The sequence below is a fragment of the Eucyclogobius newberryi genome, unplaced genomic scaffold (genome assembly GCF_026437365.1).
Source record: "Eucyclogobius newberryi isolate DKJ021-1_F unplaced genomic scaffold, fEucNew1.0.hap1 SCAF_4, whole genome shotgun sequence".
NCBI lineage: Eukaryota > Metazoa > Chordata > Actinopteri > Gobiiformes > Gobiidae > Eucyclogobius > Eucyclogobius newberryi.
Genome location: NW_027316056.1, coordinates 29,871,255 through 29,885,265, shown reverse-complemented (window position 1 = coordinate 29,885,265; position 14,011 = coordinate 29,871,255). Strand labels below are relative to the sequence as shown.

Below are 14,011 nucleotides of genomic sequence, written 5' to 3'. Positions count from 1 at the left end.
AGCGTTGGTGCCCATTTCTTCCCAACTGCTGTGGTCAGGTTTATTTTAAAATTCTCTATATGGTCCAGGTGTTTTTCTGTCGCTATTGTCTTTGGAAATCACGATAGAACATTAATAACTGGCTGATCGGGCGCCTTCTTTCGCCGACGTCCAGCTCGCGTTAGCAACAGTTTTGAGCTAGCACGGCTCATCGCGACGTGCTTTCTACGTCCAAACCGGGGGCGTGAGCAGGAAGGCCTGTGTGTCTTCTACAACCTCCGGATCAGCTCTGTGGTTTCCATCAAATGAGCACTCGCATTTCCAAATATGGACCTCCACTCCAGAATAGCCGCTAATACCGCTAGCCACGATTGGCTTCAATTGGCACCAGTCGAACAGCATGGCAGCACTTTGTCCACTTCTATGAAAAGACTATGGGGGAAACGTTTTTTTCCCCTTGAAAGATTTGGATTCTCATTATACAAGATTTTAGACGTTGAGAAAAATAGTCCTTTTTTAAAATTTGATGTTGGTTAAAGCATATCTAAGATTTCAGGCGGAACTCATTTTAGTTCATATTGATCGATCATCAATTTTTTTTCATATCTTTAAAAACAAAGTTATTTTTCTGAACATACATAAGACTTTTAATCATTTAACACAAAAAAAAGCTGAATTTCTACTTCAATTTTGCTCCAAACCTCATGCTTTTACTGACACAGGATTGGCTGTAAACCTCTCCATTTAAAAAGACCTAATCATTGATGGTTGGAAATGACTGATTATTTCAACTCTTAAACATTAACTTTGTATAAAATTACTTCTGATTTGACATTTTATTAACATTTTGAGTATCTATAGAATGCAATATAAAACGCTCTATTTAGGGTGGCATTTTTCAAATTCCCGTTCAGTCCTTCTGTGCGTAGAAGTGGTGATTATAAACAATAAACGAGAAAAGGGTTATAATAAGGTCAAAACCACGCTTCAGACAAAAGACGCGGTAATCAAAAGCAAAGCTGCCAGCAAAGGACAGAACATACACAATTATTTTCTTATCTTATGGAAAATGAAAACTAAAAGGCCAGTCACTTTTTCACAGCGGTCACATATTTCCATTTCACGGTGAGACGTCAGAACATCCAGCCACAGATGAGAGTACGTTGTCTGCTGCATCCTTTCATGAAACCTCGACATCATTGCCAAAAGTAAGTTGCACATCTATAAATAGTGGCCTGCCGTGATCTGACAGCCATGAAATATTATTCTTCTGCTCGATTTACTCATTCGACAGAGGCATATGCAGAGGTGAGAGCACCGAAGGTACCGTGAGTGGCATTACATGGTGGAGGTGCTAAGTGTGGCTAATTTACAATGTTCATGTACCCTGAGCGGCCTGGAAACGACTTTTTAGTCCGTGTATTTTCTCTGGCCCCGTGTGTGTTAAAAGAATATTGCAATGTGTACGAGTCCGGATTAAAATGTTTTGCTCGGATGTTGCATAAAGGCAGGAAAGGTGACTTTGTAATTGAGGCTCGGTGAGTTTTGGAGGAAGATGAGGAGGCGAAGTTTTGTGAATAAACTGCTTTGCGATGATGAAATAGGTGACAAACGAGCCATCATTTTATTCTGTCTTTATCTATTTGTTTATTATTACGCGTGGCCTCTGAGCAATTTACCCGTCAAGTTTCATTTCACACGTTTCTGTCGATGTGGATCAATTCATTTGGCTCACCTAATTGATAATACGAAATGGGAAACTAACTGCCAAGCAAGTTATTTAGCTGACAAAGTCTGCACATGACAAAACACACTTGGGAAATATGACAAGGGGCTGCTATGAAGTAGATGTAGTCGAAGAAAATAAAGGATTTTCTCAAATTATTTATGTTTTTGCCTGTAACGTTCCACGGTATTAAACTTTTCTTTTGTAATAACACCTCCAAGGAGACAGAAAAGTTACATAGTGCACATTTATAGAGGCAGTGGTGGTCTGAGATACAATCATGTCTTCCATCCACTACTGACCAACAGAATTACAGAGTTTTAGATCAAATATGACCATGGGTTCATCCACCCAAAACCAAAACAAGAATCTGAAATCCACGTATAGGTGATATATTGAGGACATTTGCCCATTCAAAAGATACAATATCATGCTTTGAATTATTAATTGCCATTGCACCACTCTGAATCCCAAGCATAAACATTATTTCTAGCATTTGCCACTATATTTTTGGCACATTTTGAGTGCATTGCTTACACATCCTGTACTTACAATAATGCAACTGCGTGTTTCTTTTTGTGTCCCATCATGAGTGTCAGAACGCAGCTGGGTGGGCATCTGTACACACTCAAGATGCTGCTATTTCTTTCACCAGACTTTATCCATGTGGCTGTGTCTGGAAATATGCCCCGATGGCGATACTCTCGCTCTCCCTATACCCTCTTTTTATGCTTTTCATTTCCTGCCGCTGATCCCAGGTCAGTCAGAATAATTGCACGCTGCAAAGCTGACTGTACAAGCTCCAATGAGTTCACAGACTCGTCCCCTCCTGTTTGCAGATTTCCAGCGCAGCTGGCGGCGCGCACATAACATTGAATCATCATTTTGATCTCTTGTAATTTCCCACCACTGCTGGGATCCTTTTGGATTTAGTTTATATTTTCTTTTTCCGTCTCTCCAACATGAGCTGTTTCCTGTCAGAAATATCTAATTGTGTCTTAACCGACAGTCATTGCTAGTGGCATTATATTTTCGATCTTAATTTTTTAAAGGACACATAGTATTATGCCTCTCTCATCAAAAACATACCTGGAGTTGCATTTAGCTTTCATGAATGCTAGTGTGATGAGTGTTGTTAGAAAGTCCTCTCCCCGTCGAGTGCATAAATCATTGCCGGACTCGTTCTGTGCATTTCTGCCGTCAGATCACAGTCATTGCAACTGCGTCCATTGGAAAACACTGTTGATTCTAAAAGTGTGTTTTGTTCTAAAACATGAACTGCCAAAGTGAAGGTACTCAAGGCAAATCTCTCGATTTACCGGACAATCTACGTTCATACCCTCACCTATGGTCATGGACTTGGGTAATGACCCCGGGGAAGAACCAGGACCTCAGCTGGTCTGGGAACACCCCAGGATCCCCATGGAGGAGCTAGTTTAGTTTTAGTTTAGTCTTAGTTTAGTCTTTATTTGAAGAGACAATGTACAGAGACATTAAGCTTGTAAAAATGTTCCGCACCAGATTGTAGCTAAACAGCTCATTTCCATCTGCAGTCTCTGATTGACAGGAATATATAATAGAGTGCAAACAAAACACTATCAACACGTGATCATTTCACAAAGTCCAGCTAGGGGAAGTGTCTGGGGTGAGGAAAGTCTATGAATCACTGCTTAGACTGCTGCCCCCGCAACCCAGACACAGATAAGCGGAAGATGGATGGATGGATATTGTGATTGAAGAGCTCTCCCAACCAAGCTCATTAATAGGCTGAAATGACTGTTGCTATGAAGGAAATGTGCAAAGGCCAGCGTCGTGGTGTCGTTATCCTCTTGCAAGAATTTAAACTGATATGCTATGACTGTTAGTGTATGCTTATTGTTGTGAGAAAGTATAGGTGATTAGGCCATACATGTGCACAACTTTCATCATGTGTGTAGAGTTGAAGCCTGGTAAAAAGCATTAGTGAGTCAGTCCTGTAACCTATACAATTCCCAAATCTAATAACACGAATGAGCAAAGTAAAAAGCATTTAACATTGAGAAGCCGCTCAGTATCACAGATATAAACATTTATCTATAGTAGTATTCAATTGACACCAAAAAAGAGTGTCAAATCTTCCAAAAATGGTGTATCAAGTTATATTATCGTCTGAAAATCAAAAATAATCAAGATATTCATCAGCCGTAATTGAAATTGAAATTGCCCATTGAAATGATTGGTGTGTCATAAATAATACATAACAGTTATACAGTTTATTGTTTTCCCGCCTTTATTACGCTTCCCACAACACAAAATGGGTTTCATGAAGAACACAGGACCCTCTTACATCGTGCGGGGCAGAAATCGATGCCCCTCTGCGAATCTCCAAGCCAATAGGACTTAGACTTAGAGTTGGGTTCATAAATGTCGGTTTACTCTTGGCCTATGTAGAGAAGAAATTGCTATTTGACCAGCGTCTGTGTGCCGTGCGCTCTCCTCTGGCCTCGGTAAAGTTCACGGTCGTAGTGAGCAGTCCTCCGCCGGCCGTTCTTTTTCCCACGTCGCTCTCCTCTTTTGTTTGCTACGGACTTTTTTTTTGTTTCCTGCGAGGCAAAGCTTAAGAGTAACAACATATTTTACACCACAGAAGTCAGGTTGCCTTCTGTGTGACCCCCGGCTTGGATGGAGTTCTCTTACTCACACGGTTCAAAAAGGTTCCTGCGTTTAAAATGAGACACAAATGTGAAATAAAAACATTACGAGCTTGGTGTTTGGTTGCCTAACAGTGACATATAATAATCCATGCAAGATTTAAGATTAGGCTAAAGCTGCACACAACTTTTTTTTTGTAAATGAGATTTTTTTGGTCAGTTTTCCCTAAAAAGTATATCGTAAAAGCAGCACGTTGTGTCCAAAATCAGACCACGGCAGGCTGATTGCACGTGATAATAATGTTATAAGTCTCGGCAGGCCAGAAATGACTAATAAATAATAATACCGTATTTTCCGCACTATAAAGCGCACTGGATTATAAGGCGCACTGTCAATGAACGGTCCATTTTCGATCATTTTTCATATATAAAACAAACAAAACCAATTAGCTTCGAGGTCATTAAGCACAACCAGAATTAACCCATATATAAGGCGCACTGGATTGTAAGGCGCGCTGTTGTTTTTGGAGAAAATTCAAGGTTTTTAAGTGCGCCTTATAGTGCGGAAATTACGGTACTCTTTCATTCTAGTCGATACATCCCACCCCTAGTGCTGCGTTGAATAAGTCCTTATGTAGTATTTGTCGTGCACATGAAACGAAGCCACTTGAAGTCCCGAGCTGTACCTGGAGGCTCCACGCGCCACATGAGAGGCCAGTTTGAACCGCTCTCCCAAACACAGCAAAAATGAGCAATGGCCTTTGAAGTTTACTCTCAAAAGGATGTTATAACTCATTTTTAAAGGGAATTATTGAGTCCGTGCTTGCTTTTGCTCGGATGAAAACGGCGTATTAAAAAAACAAAGTTTGAAGGTTGCTACTTAAGTTATTTTTTTAAAGTAAATAGAAACAATACGCCACTAAAAAGACTGTTGATTTTCTGTCTTTGAAAAACAACCCTCGCGTACGCAGAATGAATGAACGCAAGAAGTTATCCGACAGGCTTTGTAACATAAAGGCGCAGGTATGGCATTAAACCCGTCTGTTTCCATGGAGACTAGTCGGCGACACAACGCGGTCACGTTGCGGGTCAGATCTGCGGAGAGCTGAGCCCGAGCGCAGTCAGAAGACGTGTTTTTCAGCATATGTTTTGTCATTAAAATACCTAAAATGTTATAGATACCTGGATATGTTTAAGCGTCATGGCGACACGCAGGTGCTGTACCACTCGTTTTTTTCTTACAACATAACATGATGCTTTGAGGGCACTTTTAGTCGAAAATGTATGAGGCAGCTGCGCAATCTGTTTTTTTAATGTGGAATACTATAGTACATCTAATAGTACCATTATGTTGCAATCGTTTCTATTACGGATGCTCTTATTATTAATGCACTCCCTGTTTTTAAATATAGGACACAGTGAGAGAAATAATGATATCGCCGGTGCTGCAGGTCCTGTTTACAGATATTGCTTTTCCAGCGCGGCACGTTTCAGATGTAGTGCGTCTTAACACCAATAAAATATTATGTGGGACAACCAAACCGGTTTATTAAAAAGGGTTGGACTTTGTCTAGTTTATTGACTTTATTGAGGTAGTTTTTGCTGGGATCCACTTGGAAAATCTTCTTGCACATCCAGGGACCAGACTCATCTTGATAAATAACGGATTATTTATTTTGAAGTGATGTTACGAATACATATTTAATCACCTCCAACTTATTTTTATTATAGCAATGAATTAATTTCAGTCCAAAAAATATGTACTACATCATCAAATATTGGCACTTTTGCAGTATAAGGAATACATAACTATCATCCCGTCAGACTCGAGAAGTGTTCAACAATTTACCAATTTAAAGCTAAATAGAAAGAAAGAAATTGTTATATTGCAGTACAGTAAAAGAAGTTAAATATTACATGGAAAATTAACACTGTTGTCATGTGTATCAACGTTATCAATAGTACATAATATGGTCTAATTATAATACCGTAATAAGACTATAAGTTGCACCTTTTTTCATAGTTTTGGCCGGTATACTTACTTCTACTCCGGAGCGACTTATACGTGATATTATTTGTTATTTTCACACTTGCAACCTCATTTCACACTCGAATGCAACTTGCAAATGTTTTTTTCTTCTCTATTATGCATTTTTTGGTTGGTGCGACTTAATACAGGTACATATATAGTACCTTAAATCTATAAAATGAATCAGTTTTGTTTGTGAAGTTTACTGAGGTATAATGTAGACTGCCGGGAGTGAGGAATTGTGCAAACTGAGTAGCTCGATATAGAAAATGATTGATAGATTGATTGATTAGAATAGACAGGCAGAACTTTTCCAGCCGTAAACAGTAGTGGCGCGTGGGTTTACGTGTGCACATCAGCCCACAGTATTTCTCCACACCAACAGTCCAGCCGCTTGCGTGTTTGAAGGGTACTGTTGCGTGTGGTGGCGCCTAAGGAAGTGCACAGGAGATCTTTGAACAGCTTCCTGCCGTCCCCGGGCTGCAACAGGAAAGCATCACAGGTCTTTTATGGATTGGATGTCCATTTCACTCGTGTCGCTCATGTGCGTCAGGTTTATTATTTATTGAATTGATTCCATGAGGATTTTTTGGCGACCTTCTTCCCTTACATATTGTCCTCGCCGTGGCGGTGTCGGCGTGCAGACTCATACAGCCACATACCTGCATACAGTTCACCGTTTTCTAAGTGTTACAGTCATTCAGTCATTCTAGTTTCAGGTGTTTTGGAGTAATACAGTCTTTGTATTTCTATTACGTTCATCTAATACTGTAAAAAGTGTTTATAAAGCCAAAACAGTTTCGATAGGCCAATAATGCACCAGTATTTGCAATTTTTAGGTTGTCAGCCTTATATCCCCAGCATAGGTATTATGCTGTAGCTATTTTGTCTGAGCCAACTACTTAATAAAATGAAATAAATAAAGCTTTATTTAAACACTCAAGTGCAAAAATGGCACTGCACCAACTGTGACTACTCTGCTTTCTTATATTTCACTCGCAAGGACCACGACCCCAGCCACGATGCAAAGTGTTTATTGGCGTACGAGAAACATGAACAACACAAATGTACAGAAATGGATGCAGTTTGTAGGCTTCTGGTGATGAGGGCTGTAGGCTCCCTGGCCTCAATACCCCCATCTACGAGATAAACTAGAAGAATTACAAAGATTAAAAGAGGGTGGGAGGGAGGGGGACGAAAATCATGAACACCGGCGTGTATGACTTGGATGCTTAAATAGTGTAGCCGCAGAAAGGGGCGTGAAAGGGGTGTGGTCCTGCTCCCGAACTTAAGATACCAAACTTCATTAAGAGTGAGTTAAACAGGGCTGCGGATGTCCCAAAATCATTGTCCGACATACACATTGCCCCTAACGTACCGGCAGAGATTATCAGCCACTGGCAAAAAAAAAAACTGCATCGATCAATCTCTACAAACAATAATAGTCCAAGAAGAAGTTATGACGCAATGTTACTATTCACTTCGTTTCATTTTTGTCCATATACTGCATTGGCCCATAAACCAGAGGATTCATTTATGTCATTGCTCAGTGTATTACCCTTGTCTTTGTGCTCTTTTGCCTGCTTTTAGTCAGGAGATGTTTTTCCATTTACAAATATGCCAACAAACAAAGGACGGCATGACTGGGAGTTTGCAAAAAGCAGCCAAAATGATGCATGTGGACACAAAAGCGTATTGCTCTTGACGGCGTACGTGCCCGCGCGCTCCGCTCTGCCTCTGCACCGAGGCGCTACCTGCCCACTGTAAATCTCCTCTGCGCTGTGGGGACCCAATTTCCCCGTAGCCGTTACTCACACAGTATAAATGGACCACAGTAGCTCGGCAATGCTTCGTATCTCAACCAGCTTGAGTTATGCTTTCCATAGCACCAGTCAATTCACTTCAGTGCAATAGCGATTTGCCTTTTATATTTAAGTTCCCGTCTGTTGGTCGCAGGAATATATGCGGCGCTGTTATGCAATGAAATGATAATGCAACTGCCTACAACCCGTGCGTATAAATGCGCTGGGCAAGATTTAGTTCTGCCCATTAGTGCGCTCCCCGTGCCAAAATAGAAAACACGTTCAAGGCTTTGTTTATGATTTGGGGATATTGTAAAAAGTGGTGAATGCGTATATTCCAGTCAAGTGGCATAAAGTAAAGTTTGTGGAGTTGTTTAGAAGTGACACAGAAGAAGAAGAATTCAATGGATTTAGTGATTTGGGGTAAAACTGATGCTTTGGCAAACTTGTTAGCATGTTCTTTATGCTATAGTTATCTGAATAACTGTTAATATGTTACGTTAACATACCAGACACTTACCACAGTTCTGTCTGTGCCTCATGTAGCTGAAGGTGTTAGCGTTAGCATACGTACACCTATTCACCATGTTCTCTAATCTGTTATTATTTTAAAATTGCATTTCAAGATGAAATGTCTGTTCTTGGATTTTATCAAATAAATTCCCTTATACTCCAGTGTGACTTGTATATGTTTTTTTCTTCTCTATTATGCATTTTTTGGCTGGTGCGACTTGCTGTATATTTCCTTTGGTGCTGTGAAATTCTTAAGCCATAACAATCCAAATGGCGGACATGGGTTTTTAAAGGGCAAATCCACAGCAACTGGCAAAATTAGACGGAATGTTTTTTTTCATCTTGAAAATTAGGATTGATGCTGTATTTGAAGAAACCATTACATAGCCTGACACCAGCACCTTACAGACATCTGCTCAGTGGATGGTGCAGCTGACCAAGAGACCGTCAATTTGCAATAGTCCTCTTGCCACGTCTAAAAATATCAGTGAAGAGTTTTATGTGTGCAGCGAGAGGCCACGGGGCTCCGAATGTTTGAGAGGTGCTGTAAAACTAATTGCCATCGAGATTAACAGACGGTGATCCGTGGCGCTGTGCGGTTGTCATGAGAGACCTGTCCTTAAGAGACACCAGAGATACATTTGACATTTATTTACACAGTAGGGTTTTACAGTCCTCTGCATGTCCACAAACACCTCGAGTCATTATCGGCTCACAGCTTTGCATCAGGGACATAGTTAGGACATGATATGTTTGCACTTTGGCGACGCGAAGCCACAGCAGACTCCCGGGAACGGTGCGCTGTGAATTATTTAGCCGTGTGTTTCTGGCTCTATAGGACACCTGAAAGCCAGCAGGGGTGTTTTAGGACAATGGACCTACAGTGTGTGGATCATGTTCTCTCTGTGGTAACCCGAGGGCAGAATGCTGTCGTCTGAAGCCATGGCAGCACCTCACTTCTTCTCAGGGTCTGTACATCGACATCAATTCAGAATATTTGTACTGGCATGGGATATCGAACGTGAATAAGACTTAACCATAGTAGAATTGGAATTAATCATCTAAAAAAAAAATCATCCAAACCAGGTCTAAACTAGAATCAAACGTAAGACAGTGGTAGAAGTAACACATAAGGAATACATGCATTTTAAAGTTTGATCTAAAATGAGAAACTTTCAATATTTTAGATAAACAATTATTTTCCGTTTGTCTTGAACCGGCCCTCTTAAAGGTCCGTACCTCACTTATGTTTCTTCTAGTTCAAGTAAATGGCGTTTGCGTTTGACTTTTACACGGTTTTACACCAGGAACACTCAATTAGGCGCGTTATTTGATGAGAACATTTCAATTCAACCGCATGTGACTGTCCTGGAGAGTTGTTTCTTTGTCGTGGTCCCACACCCAGAACAGAGGGGACAGAAGTGGGCGGAGCTAACGGTTCAAACTGAAACGTCATTGGTTCAGTAGGTCAGGTAAGAGGGCCTTTAAATGAGGATTCAGCAGTGAACGTGAATCTGTCTGGATGAAACGCGTGAACTGCTCTCAGATGTCACATTGCATCGCGAGAATATTCTACCACGCTCGATTTTTCGCCTCACGCCAAATGTCTCCGCGCAGTCTTGGCCTCCCGTGCAAACCCACACTTTCTAAATCCAGCGCAACTTTAAATGGCAAACCTGAGAGGAACTGTGCCTTGCCTGTGCCACCGGATCCGCTCAGATGTCAGCGCCGCAGAGGTCTTTCAATAATGCATGTTATGTACACACGAGGGTGGATGGATTATTATCTCCAAAAGGAAGAGCTACGCTGCCTCCGCCGTGCAGCTCGCATACGGTCGTCTTTGGAGCAGGATGCTATAGGGGCGGGCGCATTATAGACGCCGTCCATCGCTCCGCTACCTGCTCCAGTTGGTCTTTTTTGCACGCTTTCCTTTGCTCTTGTTATCGCTAAAAGTTTCTGCACGCAGCGGGAGTCTCGCTCTCTGCCCCAGTTCCTCCGCTCAGTTTGAGATTTGAATTCGCTCTGAATTTGTCCGCTCCGCGCTGCACGCCAGCCTCTGCGATGTAGCCTGTCAAGACGGCACTATCGCAGCCCGGTGGCCCAGCAGCAGGGCTTCATGGGTTATTCAGGCTTCCCCATTGGATAAAGGCGCTCTTTCTGTACCACTAGAAACAGTTTAGCCTTCTATCATGATACCATCTCACCCCCAGAGTCCGCGCTATCACTGTCCCCATTGTCACGCTGATCCGCAGATAGGCTCTCACTGTGCATGTTGGTCTGACCCGAAAGCCTAAAGATCAACTGTCTGATCCAGTTAGACTCCGAAACAGTGTGGGCAAATGGGCTCTTTTATTAACACTAAAGGCCTGAGCTTTTGTGTCTTATGTTCCCTAAGCCAGCTCTGTACAAGACCAACAGTGTGTTAACTGAAGATCGTGGTGCGGAGCGTTGGTAACCATGGACAGCACAGGGCCACGTGACAACATGTGAGGGGAATTAGCTTAGTTTGTTTAACTGCTCGGCCAAAAATGAAGGCTGTCTTTTGTATTATGTATATTATGTAAATTTGTGTTTTGTGTATTGCTGACATTCTACACCTTGCCTCGAAACTAGCTGTATCGCCAATACTGGCACGTTTACAGAAATGTTTATTCATGTTTTAGTTTAGTCTTTATTTGAAGGGACAATATACTGAGACTTATAAAGAACAAAGATGTTCTTCTCCAGATTGTAGTAAATAATACAGTACAAACAAAACCATTCAACAAGAAGATGATTTCACTCTCTCCTGTCTTCAGCTTTGATTACGGCACACATTTGCTGTGGATTTTTTTAAAGTTGTGCTTCTGCAATGTCACGTTTCTTTTTTTTGCCAAGCTCTTGTATTGATTATTGGGGAGTTTCTCCTACTTTCAGAGTGACCGCATACGGGTCATCAGCGCACCAGAAAGCCGTCCTCACCCCTCTCCCAGCGCCATGCAGTGGCTGAGGAAATCCTCAAGCCTCCGCAAGCTTCTTTACTATAATCAATTAAATTAAATGTATTTTTGTAATGCCCACAATCACAACAGCAGTTGCCTCAGTGGGCGTCAGAGGTGATGATTCAACTAAGAAAGTTGAAACAATGAATCAGTTGTTGGTCAATTATAGAGAAGCAGATTAAACACTGTTCACATAAGCAAATGCATGACTGTCCCAGAGCATTTCCTGTCCTTTGACAACATAGTCCCAACTTAGATTGGGACTATGTCATTTGAATTCAGTACAGCTGCTGTAAAGCCATACGAGCACGCCACTGTCTGCAAACTGCATATGAGAATGAGAGGAGAGGGAGTATGTGTCACAAAGTAAAAATACACTGCCGGCATTGTGTACTGCAATATCTAATCTAATAATATTCATGTGGATTTTACACAAATTAATGCAAAGGTCATGAGACTAGAATCTTTTGTCTTTTTGCTGCAGCCTGGTGAAAAAAGTCCTCAAAAACTTGTCTGATCATTTAGTCTGTTTCAGTCTAGAGAAAATGAAGAAATGACTGCAGCTTTCACTTCTAAGACCTACAGATCATGGCAGTTTTGTCTTGATTGAAATTGAAGCTGTCCATGTACACCATTAAAGGTACTGCCTATTACTAGTTGTGCTGTATAGTTCAATAGACACTTTTGATGCTTTTTTAGACTTAAAACTGGTCTTTTGTGTTGAGGGAGTGTGAGATATGATTTTAAGTATTCTGAGAAGGACATCCTTATTTTAACCATGTGTAAATGATTGATTTGAAACTGAAACTGCATGTTTTCTGAGCAGTGTGTTATTTCAAGGTTGCCCATGCTGTCTTTAAAAGTGTAGACACAAGTTCACAGCTTGAGACGGGTCTATTAGAGTCAGTGTTTTGTTGTGGTGTGTGTTGTGGGCTCTTTTGACTGTCCTTTCTTTTCATTATTGTGAAATGTTCATAGGAATCATTCAAAAGCTCCGAAGTAAGTGTTGCAACCGCTTTCAAGAGTGAGTTTTGTGTCCAATGGTAACCCCACTCAGGCAGAAATCTGCACATTATAATCGAATTCACTTGCACACTTTCGAGTTGGCTGCGAGAATTGTCCCAAACCGATCCTCAGCTGGCACTCTGAGCTTGTAAAATGAAGAGAACGTTTAAATGCTATATTTAAACTTTAGACAGCAGTGAAATATTAAACGGACTGAGTAATGACTGTGTAAAATTATTCTATAAATCTGTCCCTCTCGACTTTTTAATTCGGCCTGCAAAACATGGCTAATTTGTACTTATTAATTTCCAATAAACATATCGGGTTGTCGTGCTGCTGGAGCATCTCGCACAACACTTTACAGACTTGTCTTCAGCCGAGAGGTCTGAGCGGGGCTTTGGGAACATGTGGAATAAAGGAGACGTTTTGTGGACATTAGAGCTGTGCTGAAAGTGGCACTAATGTGGCGCTAACAAGAGGAAAACACTTGTGATGGCAGCTCTGTGCGGAAACCATCCAAACCAGTGAAAATCAGGACAGATCAGGAGCTACAGGTAATAACACAGGTCAGAGAGTAATAAAGTATGAACACCACAGAGTGAAGCTGCTGTGAGCTCTGACTGTGTCCACACGACATTCAGCCCTCAACCCAAAATGATTTTGACAATCTAGTGTGTTCTCCTTCTTTTACACCACCACTGATTTTCAAACCATTTATTATTCAAGCTTTTGGATAGCTTAGCCTTGGTATTACATGAGCCAACCCTTCTCACCCTGGACACGGACTATTTGAGCCACTCCCCTCAGGCAGGAGGCCACTCCCCTCAGGCAGGAGGCCACTCCCCTCAGGCAGGAGGCCACTCCCCTCAGGCAGGAGGCCACTCCCCTCAGGCAGGAGGCTATGGACCAGTACCTCCCGTCATAAGAACAGTTTCTTTCCCTCTGCCGTTGGACTCATGAACACTTCTTAAACACTGTCACTTTAACCATAATTTAATCACTCACTGCACTCTTCACTTTCTGCACTACATATGTAAACTCAACTGTAAATTTGTGTATATAGTGAGCCTATTTTTATCTTATTTTTATCTTATGCCTATTGTTATTTTGATCTTATTTAAATTGTTTCTATTTTTGACTTATATAGGTTGTTTTATCATTGTTCATTATTTTATGTTGCACCGAATCACCAGAGCAAGTTCCTACATTTGTGAATTCTGTTCATTGACAAACCTTTTTCTGATTTTGATTCTGATGTTGTATAACTTTGAATAATGTTGGAAAACTAGCTTTTGTGGGTCGTGTCCAGTCTCTGGTCTCTATTAGTATCAAAAGTGAAACTCCAA

The 14,011-nt window shown here is 41.3% G+C and overlaps 1 protein-coding gene across 4 annotated transcripts in view; it reads left to right on the top strand.

Moving 5' to 3' along the window:
- inpp4b (inositol polyphosphate-4-phosphatase type II B) overlaps positions 1–14,011 on the top strand; it is a 204,293-nt gene that overhangs the window by 58,875 nt on the left and 131,407 nt on the right. The window lies entirely within an intron of this gene.